Raw genomic sequence first — 16,840 nt, 5'->3', positions numbered from 1 at the left:
GGGTCACTCCCCTATGGCCTTTTTCTTTCCTTAATGAGATATTTTGTGTTGTGCTGATCACATGGGCTATCAGATTCAGCTGGAGCTCAAATGCCATGGAAAAACTTATATTATACCCTTTGGTTTCATTGAGCAGGGAGCAGTTTTCAATTCCAGTGCATGCTGCAAAACTTAAACATGGCAAAGAAATTATTATTTTAATGATAATAATTTATACTTGCATAGCAGCTTTCATCCAAGAAAATTCCATATTAGAATTTTCCATTTATAGTCTCTTCAAGATGGGTAATTTCACCTTGGTAAGTATTTATATTATATTCTCCTTTTCTGCGTGGGAAGGAAAAAAATGTTATGGTTTGTACCTTTGCATATTTATTATAACAATATTTTGCATTTATATAGCCTTTTTCCCCCGAGGATCTGAATGTGCTTTAGAAATATTAGCTTAAACCTCACAATACCCACATATGATGTATTATTATTCTACCACTTCGCACATGGGTAAACTGAGGCACAGAAATGTTAATAGGCTTGTTTTTCAGAAGGGTTGTGGACCTACAACTCCAGTTGAAGAAAATGGGATCTGTAAGTGCTTGGCACCACTGAAAATCAGGCCCTCAGTGTCTAGGACAAGTTCACACCCCGGTGGTCTAGTTCAGCAGTCCATTTTAAAGCCCCAAACTGTAAACCCCATTCACTTCAATGGCTTCAAGTTAATCATGTGCTTAAACGCCATGCTGAACTGGGGCACAAGTTTGTCACAGAGCTGGGGATGGGACCTTAGAGTCCTTATTTTTGGCATCTGATCCAAAGCCGCTTGAAGTCAATGTGAGCTTTTCCACTGAGTTCAATGGGATTTGGAGCTGACTTTTAGTACCACCTCCTGCAAGCAACACTGCATAACTTTTCACTCTTATGTACCTGGCAAATAAAGCCAATTTTACCTTTTTAGATGTGCAATGAATTCCCCACATAGCAACTCTGTTCTCTGTCAGGTATTGTATTTTTGGGGGAGAGGCTAAACGTTAATATAGAAAAGCCTATTTATAATCCTAATTTTTCCTATAATTTTCTATGTGCTATTTACTTGTTTAAGAAATGAAAATTCATTCTCCCCCCCCCCACACACACTCCCTGAAAAGCTGTAGGGACCCCTTCATTTAAATAAGTGCAAGTAGCATAAGGCAGACTGATAACACAAAGTCAAAGTCATTTAATAGAAAGTGTTTCATAAATGCTAATTGAGCTAAACGAGGTTAGCAAGCATTTTATAGAAAAAGTATCCAAAATACAGGATGAATAGCAAGATTCATTCCTTTAATAACATATTACTGCAGTGTTCTGCTGCTAGATTTATAGATCAGTTTTAACTACTACTCTTGATTATGTCATAAAGAGCTCAGATTATTTTGGGGGGAGGAGGTAGTTCTGATGGTAATCTACTTTATTAATATTAACTGGCGGCTGACAGTGACAAATTTTGATTAAGCTTAAACTTTTAATGTATTTCAATTAGCAGATGGCTGTGACATTATGATGTCCATGTCAATCATTGTCCCAAGTGTTTCGCTGCTTTTTTTTTTTTTTAAACCATTTTGGCTCTGCAGAGCATAGAAAACACTGTGCAGCTTTCATTAAAGACAAAACTGTAAAGATGATTGATTATTTCAGTCACATTCCATTTTGCTGCATTCTTTGAAATACATTTTTAATATTTATTATTTCAGAGGCACTTAGTGAATAGATGCATAAAAATGCATGCCAAAATGTTCCTTTGTGTATGTGCAAGGATTCTTTTATGGCACTCATCCCCATACTATGTTAACGAGAGCTGGGCAATTGTTTTCATACAAATAGTTTTTGACAAAAAATGAACTTTCAGTTGACTTGAAACTATTCCCAATTTTGACATGAATTCACCAGATAGTTTTGGGTTGGATTCCCCAAATGGCCAGTGGTGCTGATTCCCTGATAACCTTTAGCCCAGTGGTTAAGGCACTAAACTGGGAGGTGGGAGACCTGGCTTTGATTCCTTCCTCTGCCTGATGTGGAGTAGGAACTGGAATGCAGGGGTCGCCTCCTCCCAGAAACTGAATGTTTTGTTTTTGGGTTAGCTTTTTCCCTTTGATTAACCACTAGGCAATAGAGTCATTCTCTCTCAGCCAATGACTATGCAAGATTATATATGAAGTGGAACAGCTGTAATGGGAAATAAAATAAGGTTTTGTTTGACCCAAGACAAAAATCTGTCTGCTTTTAGATTCACCAATATTTTTTGTTGGAATTTTCACTTTGTTCGGATCAAAATAATTTTTCCCCCCTCAGTACTGATGATGAACTGAAAAACTAGTGATTTGTGCAGCTCTCATGTTAATATCTCAAACTAAGGAATGTGCTTTTGCAATGATCCAGTGAGGCAGGGAAGAATTATCTCCATTTTACAGGTCACCTCAATGAGCACCTCAAAGGTTTGGATGTTCATCTATACTTCTTGAGCCTGATGCGCTGCACTAGAACTCATGCGAGAACCAACTTTCTCCCTCATTTAGTCTGGTCCTTGTCCCAGGGCTAAAGCAGCAGGAATGAATGGATTTGTGGGGGCTTCTACAGTGCAGGGGGAAGAGGGACAAGCGCCAAAGAGACCACGGGGCAACATCATGTTACAGGGCATTTTTTCCAGAAGATCTTTCCAGTGGTTATGGGAAACTGAAACAGCAGGGGGAGCTTGCAACACCGCTGAGCGGGGCGGGGTGGAGCACTGCTTACCCAGACCAGGCACAAGAAGGAGAACCATTTTTCTGATCCCTTTTACTTTAAGTCTCTCCTTCCCTGCTTCTCTCCATGGCAGAGATGAGGGCATGATGGGAGCTGGTCTGGAGCAGGGAAGAAGAAGAATGGCTGGTAGGTTTACTACAAAGGGAACCTACTGGTTTATCCATCCTGTGCTGGAGATGTGTAAAGGTCTCCTTTGTAGCTGCTGTGTTTGGGGTGTGATAGGATTCCAAGGAGGGGAGTGAGTTCAGGAGTTCAGAGGGGGAAGGATGTTTACTCTGTGCTGTTTATCCCTTCTGCTATCCCTGCTCCAGACCTGCTCCCATCATGCTCTCATCTCTGCCATGGAGAGAAGCATATCTGTTGGGTTCCAGCGAATCACCTCAGTGATTTCATCCCAGGGACGAAGGGTCAACAGGGGCTTGTAACAGAGCCACGGACATAACCTTAACTACAGCTTTATGGTTCCCACAACAGTTCTGTAATGAAGCTTGCTTCCTCAATCCGTCTCTTTCTTTACACCAGTGCCCTTATTAATGAACTGTGAAAGCTGACATTTCCAATAAGGAACAATTAAATCTGAAACCAAATTTTAATGAACTCATTCATTTACAAAATAATAGCTAACTAGCATAAGGATGGCGAAAAATGATTGCAAGCATGGGTAAAAAGAGTAGATTAAGTCTGACTCTATTAATGTTCTTTAAATACTTTCATTGCTTTGAAAATTAAAACAGGAAACATCTTATTAACTATTGTACATATAGAGTAGTAAGGTATATATTCTAAATAGCAAACACTGAGGGCCAGAAACTCTTCAGAGGTCCCAAAATGGACAAGGTATTAATCAAGTATCTAATTTTAAAATTGGAAGTAGTCCCTTTAATTGCAATGGGACTATTCTTGTGCTTGCATTTAGACAAGTGCTTTAGGTGCTTTTCTAAATCAAATGTCTGAGTTATGACCCCTTTTATACTTCTCCTGTGGTATAAGGAGGCCACAAAGTCAGTGGACCTGCTACTGTGGGAATAGGAGGAATACCTGGATGGCACAGAGTAAACATAGGCCAAGATCCACAAAGGTCATTAGGCTCCTAATGTCCATTGAGTTTAATTTCAGTTGACCTCAAACTGCATTTTATGGTGAAGAAACCATTTGCTATTCCCCCCCCGACCACCCAGCTCTAGTTATAAGTACACTCCCTGAGGTGTGCTAGATGGTTATAAGCAACCTAACAATTGATTAATCATATATTAACCCTTTATATGCTATGTGTAAAGGTACCCTTAATATAAAGTGTTGTTCTCATCAGAAACTGAAATAACATTGCTGTTCTGTGAAGATAATGGCTATAAAGTCCTATTTTAAATTATCTTGAGATAATTCTGTGGGGGGAAAAAAGAGGATGCTTAATCAAAAGCGGCCCCACTGTGAAGCCCTTAATCACAGTCATCAGGACATACTCATATGAGTAGCCCCATTGTGCAGTCTAATGAGAGTAATGGCTTCCCCATCTGTTCCGTAGCTGTTACTTGGACATGGAGGGGAAGGAAGGTTTAGTGGATAGGTCTGGGACTTGGGAGACCAGGGTTTGGTTCTCTGCTATGCAAATTCTCTGCTATAGGACCCTGGGCAACTCAATTCCCCATTGGTAATAGGCAGATAATAGCATTTCCCTACCTCAGACAGTGTTGGGAGGATAAATATATTAAAGATATAAAGAGACTCAAATACAGTGGCAATGGGGACCATATAAATGACATAGATGTAGGATTGTGTGCCACAGGATCATGATCCCTTGATACTGTTAAATATCTTGTATACTTATATCCTGTATTGACAGGTCTGTTGTGTTGTCATATGTCCCTCCTTGCCTTGCTCTGGAGGTTTCTGCCTTGCAATTGTGAGAGCAATTATTCCTGCCGATTGGGCTCCATGGTACCATCAGCTTCTGTGGGCAAACAGTGACAGAACCCAGTACCTCAGATCTGTGAGTTCACGTAAGCACTTGCTATGCATGTTCTCCACTTCCTTCTTCAGACAACAATTCAGATTTTTCAGGAGCTTTCCTTGGAGTTTAGCCTCCATGGTGCTGAAAGTGAGGATAGTCCAGAGTTGTGGGAGGTGGATAGGAATTCTCGTGGGATAACTCCTCTGCTAAATGCTGCAGCGAATAGAACATCCTACGGTCATTGGATATTTTCAGGTAATGTCTGCAATATCTCTCCATAGGGGTGGAATTCATCCCATGCCAAGTACCATGCATAGTTTATGTACCTTGGAAGTCCCTTTTAAGCCTCATTTTCTGGGTTTAATTGGGATTTTAGTGGTTGCAAAGACTTGTACTTTTCTTCTACGCAGGTGTAAATTTCACCCCATGGCGAAATATCCAAAAGAGCTCAGTTTTCACTTAAGCAGTAGATTTACAAAAGTGTTTAGGACCCAGCAGATCCCATTGTGACCCTGTGCCAGATTTTCAAAAGAGCTCAGCATCTAAAATGCACTGAACATGCTGAGCTCTTTAAATCTGCAATGAAAATAAATGTGCAATCAAGCACTCCTGGAATGTCATGAAATATAATGCATGTTGCTTGCTGTTCAGGGAATTCTTGTTGATTTGCTATGGCTGATGTCAGCTTTAGGTTTGCCGTGGCACTTCATAAAGTTCCCTTTTATTTAAAATTTTTTTTTAAATGTATCTGAGTCTCAACAGGCCAAAGTTAATTTTACAATCAATTGTTCTTCAGAATTGTGGAATTCACAGCATCACCATAAGGATTTGAGTTGTGTCTGAATTAATCTAGAAGCTACCTACTCGTATGTACTCACACAACCTCCATGTCTTTCCCTCATGCTCCCACCCTCCAAGGACTAAGGAATATTTGAAAAGGGGAATTAGAAAGAGATTTGGACCCAGGTCGAAAGAAGCCTTGATTTCCTCATTTACACTTAGGACATTTTCTTTTTGTAAAACAAATAACCTGAATAAACATGCCAAGAGAGATTAAAACCTCATTCAAAAGTGTAAACAGAATTAAAATAAAAGAAAAATCCCCCCACACTTGCCTGAATTGAATAATAAATACTAATAATAAATTCACTAAACAACACTAGTGGTAGTTAAAAGTCCTGTTAAAGTGAATGTTCCATTCAGAGGGGAAGCAGAGCTGCTGTTATCTAAGTCTCAGGATGGAGATTTCTTTTCAATAACTCGATAATGTTTTAATGAATAAATTAATAACATTATCTGGGAAATTAAGTCCATACATAATGTTGACTCCTTGCGAGTTTCCAAATATAATCAGAAAAGTTTGGCTCTCGGATGGTCAGCAATGACATATGTGCTCAGCAAAATTTTTCCTTGCCCACCTCCAAGTAGATTTGAGTGCTGAAGCTATCCTCATGGCACTGCATGAATAATAGGGTTATTTCACCAAATAATGCAAACAGCGGTTTAAAGTCATTAACAGCTGGGGGTACTCATTTTGTTGATCTTAGTGGGATTGTTACATCTACTTCTTTAAAGACAAAGAACCAAAACAAGTCTCTGACATCATGAATAAAACCTTTTTTTTTTTTAAGACTGGTAAAGATGGGGAATATTACTTATATTACAGGACCCAGCTGAGAGCAGGTTCCATTCTGCTATGTGCTGTGCAAACCCATGGAGACAATCCCTGCCCCAAAAAAGCTTGCCATGTAAATACAGTTGTTACTGGACATTTTCTTCCCGGGGCTCATTGGCTGTTTGTTCCAACCCTCCTCGTCTCTCACAGTCCCTCACCTCACCTTCATTTCACTCCTGTCCCCTCTTATGATCTTCTGCGCTGCCATATCCTCCTCAAACCTCCTTTTCAATGTCCCCTCCCTCTTCTTGTCTTTCCATTTAGCTTATTTCCTTGGAACTAAACCCTCTTAAAAATAATTTTAAAAAATGTGGAACTAGTATGCCATTTGCTGCCTGATCTGTATCCTTCACCCTGTATCCTGTGCTTGCAGTGAGACACACTTGTTTGATCTAATAGGACTTTCCAGGCCAAATTCAAGGAGGACAGTGTGGTATGCAATGGTATCAATTACTTATTAGTACAGCAAGGGCTTTTCTAGATGAAGGAGATCTGCAGCGGGGTAACTACATCGATACAGCTGCAAAGAAACAAAACAAAGCAAAACACTCAATATAAATAGGGCCTAAGTAAGTGCAAGATAAAGCATCCCTACTTCACACTTTAAATTTTTCTGTTCTTGGTTGCTTTCCCTGCTGCAACACTTCCAAGCCCTTGGCACATAATAGTGGTAGTCATTCTTAGGCCTGGACTGCACTACAGAGTTAGGTCAACATAAGGCAACGGCTGCACTAAAATATAGCTCCAACTGATGTCACTCACTGACTGCTCAGAATTAATAACTCCACCTCCGCAAGAGACGTAGTGCTTAGGTCGATGTAGTTAGGTCAATGCAGGGTCAGTGTAGACACTGCGTTGCTTCCGTCTACTGTTGCTGTCTTTCAGAGGCCATCCCACAATGCTCCACACTGACAGTTAAATCCATGCAAGTGCTCCAGGTGAGGACATGTACCGCCAATACAAGGAACGTAGTGCAGACGTGCAAAAGTTATTTAATTACTGCAGTGGCTGTATGTGGACATAACTTAGATTGACTTAATTTTGTAGTATAGACTTGCCCTTAGCATTGTAATGGTAATTGCTACCACCTCTAAGGTTGACATTTCTTTAGTGGTTTTAGGCCCAGATTCGGCAAGGCAATTTGAATAACTTTCAGCATGTGAGTAATTGCACTGAAGTTAATGCGATTCCTTGTGTGCTGCTTGTCAGAGAGATGCTTAAATATATAGTGTGGTCCCTTTTCAATTGTAGCAGCTTCTCCAAGTTTGGGGCCCTGTGGCCCTTCATTGGAAGCAGAAATTGGGGATAGGTATTTTTGATGTAGTTTTGTTTGATTACAAAGAATATACAAAGTCCCAGTTATCTGAACGCAGAGGGAATCAAAAAGCAGGAAAGAGCTTCTTTTGCTCACAGCATCAAAAGCAGTATTATCAACCTGTACCCCAGAACCAATATACTTCTCCGCAGGTTCAGGGTCACCCACACACTTGCAGCTGCTCCATAATTCTGTCTCCTACTCAGTCTGTTCTCAGTTTCTGTGGCTTCACTCCCCACCCAACTTGGTTACAATGCCCGGTTGAACCCGCCTCCCACATGGGCAGATTCTATTAGGCTTTGTGTTAGGTGTGGCCCATTAACTGTCTCTCCTTCAGTTGATTTAAAGCAGACTTGAAGAAGAGCTCTTTAAAGCTTGAAATTTTGTCCCTTCCACTAATGGAATTTGGTCTCATAAAAGATATCACCTCCCCTGCCTTACAATCGTAGGACTGGAAGAGAGCTCGAGAGCTCATCTAGTTCAGACCCCTTGACTCATGGCAGGAATAAGTATAATTTAGAACATGCTTGACAGGTGTCCAACCTGATCTTAAAAATCTCCGATGATGGAGATTGCTCAGTCTCTCTAGGCCATTTATTACAGTGCTTAACCACCCTGACATTGTTTTCCCTAATGTCCACCTTAAACTGCCCTTCCTGCAATTTAAGCCCATTGCTTCTCATCCTATCCTCAGAGGATTATTTTCTCCCTCAATTTTTCTCCCTCCTCCTTGTAACAATCTTTTATGTACTTGAAAATTGTTAGCATGTGTCATAAACATAGAGCTAAGGGTAGCATAAAATCCCTCCTTTACCTGTAAGGGGTTAAGAAGCTCAAGTAACCTAGCTGGCACCTGACCAAAAGGACCAATAAGGGAAGAAGATCCTTTCAAATCTGGGGGGGGGGTTGTTGGGCTCTCTTTATGTTCTCTCTCAGACAGAGAGGGACCAGGACAGGAAAAAAACATCTCCTAAAACCCTACCTGAAATAAACATCTAAGATTACAAAAATTGTAAGTAATAGCAAAGAAATGCGTTACATTATCTTTTGTTTTAGCTTGTGAATTTTTCCTATGCTAAAAGGTAATTTTTATTCCTGTTTTGTAACTGGGAAGCAGAATCAGAGGGGAATCTTCTGGGTTTTAATTCTTTTTATTTACCTTGTAAAGTTATCTTCCATCCTGATTTTGCAGGTGTGATTCTTTTACTTTTTTTTTAATAACATTCTTTTAAGAACCTGATTGATTTTCAGTGCCCTCAAAAATAGGGATTTGGTCTGTGCTCACTTTGTTAACCTAACAGTTGGTAGGAAAGGGAGTGAAGGGGCTCGGGGGATATTTTTGGGAGGGATAGGGCTCCAAGTGGCCCCTCCCTGAATGTTTGTTTAAATCACTTGGTGGTGGCAGCAATACCATCTAAGTACAAAGAAAGGAATTTGTGCCTTGGGCAAGTTTTAACCTAAGCTGATGGAATACAAGTTTGGGGGTCTTTCATGAGGGTCCCTACATCTGTATCCCAGAGTTCAGAGTGGGGAGGGAACCCTGAAATCATGTCCCCTCTGTCTTCTGTTCTCTTCAGTCTACACAAACCCAATTTTTCAATCTTCCCTCATAGGTCATGTTTTCTAGACCTTTAATCATTTTGTTGCTCTTCTCTGGACGTTCTCCAATTTGTCCACATCTTTCCTGAAATGTGGTACCTATAAATGGACAAAAATACTCTCTGGGAATGGTTTTTCAACTAGTTATGCACCTGCCTTATAGTATCTCCATCTAGATTGTATTTCCCAGTTTGTTTATGAAAAGGTCATGTCAGACGGTATCAAAAGTCTACTAAAGTCACGATATACCACATCTACCACTTCCCCCCCATCCACAAGGCTTCTTACCCTGTCAAAGAAAGCTATTAGGTTGGTTTGACACAATTTATTCTTGACAAATCCATGCTGACTGTTACTTATCTTATTATCTTCTAGATGTTTGCAAATTGATTGCTTGCTTAATTACTCCATTATCTTTCTGGGTACTGAAGTTAAGCTAACTGGTCTGTAATTCCCCAGGTTGTCCTTATTTCTCTTTTTATAGATTAGCACTATGGTTGCCCTTTTTCAATCCTCCAGAATCTCGCCTGTGTTCCATGATTTTTCACAGATAATTGCTAATGGCTCAGATATCTCCTCAGTCAGCTCCTTGAGTATTCTTTGATATATTTGGTGACTCTAAGACATCTAACTTGTCTAAGTAATTTTTAACTTGTTCTTTCCCTATTTTAGTCTCTGATCCTACCTCATTTTCACCGGCGTTCACTATGTTAGATGTCCAATCATTGCTAATCTTTCTAGTGAAAACTGAAACAAAAAAATCATTTAGCACTTTTGCCATTTCCACATTTTCTGTTGTTGTTTTTTGCCCCTCATTGAGTAACAGATCTACCTTATCCTTGGTCTTCTCTTGCTTCTAGTGTATTTGTAGAATGTTTTCTTGTTACCCTTTATGTCTCTAGCTAGTTCAATCTGATTTTGTGCCTCGGTCTTTCTAATTTCATCCCTAGATACTTGTATCATTTGTTTATATTTATCCGTTGTCATTTGACTAGTTTCCACTTTTTGTAGTACTCTCTTCTGAGTTTCAGATTATTGAAGATCTCCTGGTTAAAACAGGGTGGTCTCTTGCCATACTTTGTTATTTTCCCAACAGATATCTGAGTAGTTGAAGTCTCCATCACCACCAAGTCCTGTGCTTTGGATGATTTTGTTAGTTGTTTAAAAAAAGCCTCATCCACCTCTTCTTCCTAGCTAGGTGATCTGTAGTAGATCCCTACCATGACATCACCCTTGTTTTTAACCCTTTTATCTTTACCCAGAGACTTTCAGCAAGTCTGTCTCCTATTTTATCTCAACCTCAGTCCAAGTGTATACATTTTTAATATATAAGGCAACACCTCCTCCCTTTTTCCCCTGCCAATCCTTCCTGAGCAAACTGTACCCTTCTATACCAATATTCCAGTCGTGTATTATCCCACCAAGTCTCTATGATGCCAACTGTGTCATAGTGGTGTTTATTAACTAGCATTTGAAGTTCTTCTTGCTTGTTCCCCATACTTCTCGCATTAGTATACAGACATCTGAGATACTGATTTGATTTCCATCCTATGCTCTCTCTTGTCTCTCCCTTATCCTTTCTATAAGGCCCATGGTTTCCTGAGATTCTGACCCTTCTCCCAGGTCTCCATGCTTTTGACTTACCTGTGGGCTTTGGTCACTTACACCTGTTGAACCTAGTTTAAAGCCCTCCTCACTAGGTTAGCCAGTCTGAATCCAAATATGTTCTTCCCCTTCCTTGATAGGTGGACCCCATCTCTGCTTAGCAGTCCTTCTTCCTGGAACAGCATCCCATGGTCAAGGAAGGTGAAGCTGTCCTGGTGACACCATCTTTTCAACCAGGCATTTATCTCCAGGATGTATCTGTCTCTGCTGGGGCCCCTATTCTTGACCAGAAGGATCAAAGAGAACACCACCTGCACCCCCAAATCCTTCACCCTTATTCCCAAAGCCCTGTAATCACTTCTGATCTGCTCAGGGTCATACCTTGAAGTATCATTAATGCCCACATGGATGAGTAGCATGGGGTAGTAATCAGAGGGCCGGATGATCCTCGACAATCCCTCCATAATATCTCGGATACGGGTCCCTGGCAGGCAGCATACCTCCCAGGATTCCATGTCAGGTTGACAGATGGGTGTCTCCGTCCCCATCAAAAGAGAGTCACCAACCACAACTACCCTACATTTCCTTGTCTTTCTTAAGTAGGGCATTTATTCACACCAGTTCAAAGAGCTTTTAACTCAACCCATAACAAGGTTTCACCCACCTCATAACAATGCCGTGCTGAACTGGAGCTTCAATCAATAGTTCTGAAAGCACTTCACACAGGCAGGTAAATGTAGGAGAACTACTGAGGCACAGGCTGACTAAGGGATTTCCCCCAAGTCTCTCAGATAATCAGTGCTAGACCTGGAAATCAAACCCAATCTAATGATTCTTCGTCCAGTGCCTTATTCTCTTGATCACACTTCCCAGCTCCCTTAAATTATGCCAGCCTGCACTCATGCTGATGCACATCTCCATTTCTAACTGCCATCTCCTATATGACATGACATATAATTCTCCATAAGAATAATCATATTTCCAGTCCAGAGCATTCAAGCTTGCATTTTACTCCTTTAAATGAACTCAGTGTGGAAGGACATTCAGAATATTTCTCTTCCCAGGCATAGAGAAGTGCACTTGCCTAATCATATTATCAAAGCATAGTCTAATTCCCCACCTGAGGGTGTCTATTTATAAATAAAAGACATTTTCTAGCCTCCAGTGGTGTAAATTAATGTAAATGCTATTGTTATGCTTATGCCTTATAGTGATGACTATAGTATATTCAGAATGTTCTCTTTGTGTGTGTGAGAGAGATGGTTCTAATCATGCCAATGACAGAATTAGATTCCTAGCCTTGCAGAATCTGCCTTGGAAAAGTGTCTCTAGAGATTCTTGAGAGCACTGTTGTTTCCTGCTGAAAGACCACTGTCCTTAACACATGGTTCAGAAGTTTTGTATGGATCTAAAGCTGCCAAATCAGAGCTGATTTGCAAGTATTTTGAGGGGGTCTGATCTCACCAGGACTAGGGAGCTGCCAGTATCTAACTTGCAGGACATGATTTTGTCATGTCCATTAAAAAATGAAATAAAAATAATAGCCCCATGATAAAACTGTTAGGGCAAAACTCCAAAGTCCAGTCTGTATGTCAGGTGACTCAGAAGGGAGGTGCAAAAGCAGCTGAATGCTCAACTTCACATTCCTTTTTCCTGAAATGCCTGGTTGCCAGACTTGTCCCTGACAGTTGAGCTAATGTAGGCAGCTGCCAGTAGCCCCAGGTGGCTGTTACTACTGCCAGGGATTGTTGGGTTACAGGATTATGTTAACTCAAAGACTTTCTCTCCTTTTCTATGCCAGAAGCCAAAGTAACTCAACAGTGAGTGTGTCTTAAAAGTCCAGCGCTGTTCTGGTCTGCAGAGGACGTGTGTTGTTACAACCCCCAAGTCTGGCTTTCTAATGCAAGCTGTAGCAGCTCATACTTTTAGTTCCCTGTTCAATCTCTGGTCCGTTGGCCAAGACATCTGCCATTACACCTGAATTTTGGAGTGGAGGTTCTTAGGTGCATTAGTTCTCTCTGGGGATTTTGTGCATGTGTGTGCCTGCAGCCTCGTAGTGATTGGCCTTCAAAAGACTACTGCAGTGGAGTTTCTCTAGATTGAGTGGATCTGAGAGAAAAATGTGGCCTGGTATTAGAAGCAGCTGGGCAATATAGCCTCTATTCCAGCTTCTTCCTCTGACTATACGGTGACTGTTCTGTGTATGAAGTGGTATCTGTCGACGCCTTAGGAACAAAATAAAATTAAAATAAATAATAAATAAAATAAAACATTCTTTTATCAGCTTTTTGGTATTGTAGAATAGAGCAGCAAAAGGGGTGGGGAAGAAGGGTCTCCCAACGTGAGCTGATCCTTTAAAAGGTTTACTGCAGTTGTAGCTTGCCTTCCCAGGTGAAAAGAATGTATAGTGCAGGGGTGGGTCCCATGATGGGACCATGTGACTCAGAACTTGGCTGCCTGGGAGATAAAAAGGCATGGAGAAAATTTATTTGCAGTTCTTAAACAAGGGAGTGTAGTTTACAGGAGCTAGTGAGAAAGGGTGGAGTTCAGGGAGGAAGACTACTAAAAGAGGGCAGGTGATATTCTCCAGAACTACTGGATGAAAGCTCTAGGAGAGGAGGGCCTTGCAGGAAACAGGAGCATGCTAGGTGAGAAATCCCAGGTGGGAGTACCACAAAGGACTGTGATCCTGGAAAGAGAGTTAGCAGGAAGGGGAAGCTGGGCTGGAAAGACTTTTGAGTCAAGAGATATATGAATGATTACAGTACTAAGCAAGCCAGAGAAAGAGGCCTGGCAGGCTTTGAGTGTTAGTTTCTGCTAATAAACCACATGCAGAAGGGCAGTATGGTGAAAACACAAGTTGGTGGTGGTTGGTTTGATGTGAGATAGAGGCAGCAGATAAGCCCTGGTGCTGAAGTCCAGTTCATTGCTGGTGTAACTCTACTGAAGGCAAAGGAGCTAAACCAGGGATGAGTTGTGCCACATATTATGGAAGCAGAGTCAACCTGCATGTAATCTGTAGTCTTTGAAAAGCCAGTAGAGATTGAAATGGTGAGACACATCAAGATAATGGCTTCCATACTCCAAAGTCCTCAAGTGCAGATCAATAACTTAATAAAACTGATCTGTTGCACTGGCATCTATTGCTTATCCAGAAATTCTTTTGGATCTGACCTAAATATACATCTGATGGTAATTCACAACATTCTTCTGACGCTGTCAGCTTGGATGCTTTGGAATTGTGTTAGCAATGGCCTTGGTAGGATCTCTCTTTAAAACAACCTTTACTTCCTTGTTGGTGGGGATGCTCTAGATTTGTGATACCTAACAACCTCAGCCACCATTTATTAGGTTGTGTTAGGCAACATGTCTGATCCTCGGAAATGCAGAGTAGTAGTTTTGTGTTTAGCAGCAGAAGTAACACTGCTGGAGTCACAAGCCAACTTGCCCTCTCTAATAAGAATTGCCCCCCTCCATTCTAATTAAACATCAAACTTTTCCTGTGGGGGTGAGGGAGTGGTGGGGTGGGGGACTCCAACTATCTCCAATTCTACAGCAAGCAGTAAAACAGGCTAAAGTTCGGATCCTAAAAATGAGTTCCATGCTGATGCTGAGGCAGTTTTGCAAATTCTGATGATTTTATCACAAGTCTTATGAGAGAGTTTTTCTTTCTTGTTCTTAATATCTGAGCTCCTGTTGTCATGTGAATGAGAAACCAAGTTTTCAGGTTTAAATAACATGTTTCTAGCATTTGTAGTTGACAGGAGAAGCTTGAAAATGTGTCCCAGGTGCACCCCTCAATGCTTAAAAATCAGAAGACAAAAATAAAAGACCCGATATATTGAATATTTTATCATTTTTATGCAAATCTCATGATTTTCGAATGCTTCAAATTGGCAGTACTGCAGAGGTCTGTTTGAATGGAATTGAGTTCAGCCTAACATCGATAAGGGGACATGAGACAGTGTAGCACCAACCATTTTGGGGAAGCAATTCTATGTCCTAGTACCATGGTCTTAATCAGCAACTAAAGAAATGTAATTCATGCCTGGAAGCATCAGATCCTGGAGTCAGAAACCTGACTATGGGATATTTGGAGAAAGGCAAATCTATCAGCTGTAATATATGGTTACGTGAAAAAGCAGGTGACAAGTAAATAGAGGAACTATGCTAGGAAAAGATGATAGCAACAAACTGGGAGAGCCAGACTACCATACATAATGTAGCGCAGAACCATGGGACGCTCCACTTTGCGTTGGAGCTCTGCAACCTTGTTGGAGTTGGGAATGGAAAATCTGCAAGGGTTGGCAAAACGTCACTGACTTTAAGCTTTGTTTTGCAGCTCCTCCTTGCAGAGAACTTGTGATACAGAGAGGAAGTGGAAATTATACTCCTAGATCAGGTAGGACGGCTCTGACACAGAAGGAGGGGGCGGAAATTGTGGGACACTTATTCCATTATAAACTCCCAGAGTTGAAATACTTGGAAGCGAGTGAAACTTGATGTTCCTGATCTAAAATAAGTGTGATTTGCAACAGGGAGGAAAAATCCTTTGCTTTAGGTTGATGATGAATACTCATATTTTAGATAGAAATGAGGTGTGGGGCTTTGTAGATATGTGGTTTGTTTGTGCATGATGATTCCTATATGTTTGTGCTTCACTGGGCTTTTGTGAACATGGTCTTCATTGGAGGAAGGCTGAGTGGTGTCTCGGGGCCAGATTGAGCTCTATTTCATCACTATAAACCTGGAGTAACTCAACTTGAGAGCAGTTCATTGGGGTTTCTCTAGATTTACAAAGAAGCAGGAAGGATTTGGCCTTGAATGTTGATAGTTTGTGTTGATAAGAATACCAAACCATCAGTGACACCTTTTACTTTTTTTTTTTTTATCCCTGTGTTTCACCTTAACAAAGATTTATTTTGCCATCTTCAAGATTAGTGATTAAACTTGAGCTGGTGTAGTACTTATCAGTGTATCAATGCATCTAGTTGTGCTAAAAGAAAGAATACAGGTTGATAAGCAAAACCAAAAGAGCCAAGTGTTTTTTGTTTGTGTGGCTGTCTAAAATACATGCATTTTATTAATGTTGAGGGTTAAGTAAGTGGGACAGCTTTTGACTTGGAGGAGATACAAAGTATCGGCCAAAAAAGCCACTTCTTAAGTGGAAAGTAGGGAGCTTTCAGGAAACTTCCCCAAAGGTACCTAAAGAAGAGAGCAGCATTGAAAGAACCTTTATATAAATCCAGTTCATAAAATACATAAATTGAGTTCAGGCTTGGATATTAGTATTGTATGTGAACTACTACATTTGATCTAACATTGGCATGGAATTGCTCTTGAAACTGTGTGTATCAGAGATTCAAATTGATAATCTTCATATTGGTTCTTAGAAATTTGGTTGTACTGAGAGATTAGTTGGGGAAGCCTAATTACTTGCTGGATGAGCAAGTTGGGAGTGGTTCTCTGAAAATATGCCGCATGCAAAATAATTAACATATTTATCTCACAATTTGAGCCATGCATTTCAGATGTTTCCTATTCAGCAGTCCCAGATTTTTGCTCGTTTGTACTTCTCTGGAAAATTTGTATGTGAGGATTTCACGTATTATCAGAAATGTTAATTAAGCCTTACAACACTCCTGTGAGTTAGGTGCTGGACATGGTGTTATACCTATTTTATCTTCTGAAGTAACTCCCACTGAAGTTTTTCTATTGACTTCAGTGGGAGTTAGATTGGGCCCACATAGGATTAGAAATTTGAGGCACAGAAAAGTTGTCTTGCCCAAGGACTCGCAATGAATCAGTGGCAGAATTGAGAACTGACTTGAACCCAGAAGCCCTGATCCAGAGATGATATGTGGCTTATTTAATGTTAGTAGAAAGTTCTTAGATGAAAGGTGCTTTAAAAATGCAAAAGCAG

At 40.6% G+C, this 16,840-nt stretch overlaps 1 protein-coding gene across 9 annotated transcripts in view; it reads left to right on the top strand.

The window, feature by feature from the left end:
• The window catches only part of LRRTM4 (leucine rich repeat transmembrane neuronal 4), a 799,408-nt gene that overhangs the window by 104,630 nt on the left and 677,938 nt on the right, over positions 1 to 16,840 (top strand). For 5 of the 9 annotated variants that reach the window (XM_045008272.1, XM_045008269.1, XM_045008270.1 and 2 more), the window contains one exon: positions 15,260 to 15,319. The exons of the other annotated variants lie outside the window; for them this stretch is intronic. The gene's annotated coding sequence lies outside the window, so the exon portion shown is untranslated. The remainder of the gene's footprint in view (positions 1 to 15,259; positions 15,320 to 16,840) is intronic. 9 annotated transcript variants of the gene reach the window in all.

The sequence above is a fragment of the Mauremys mutica genome, chromosome 2 (assembly GCF_020497125.1).
Source record: "Mauremys mutica isolate MM-2020 ecotype Southern chromosome 2, ASM2049712v1, whole genome shotgun sequence".
NCBI classification, from domain to species: Eukaryota; Metazoa; Chordata; order Testudines; family Geoemydidae; genus Mauremys; species Mauremys mutica.
Note: the sequence above shows the minus strand (reverse complement) of the source record. Positions and strands in the feature narration are given on the sequence as shown.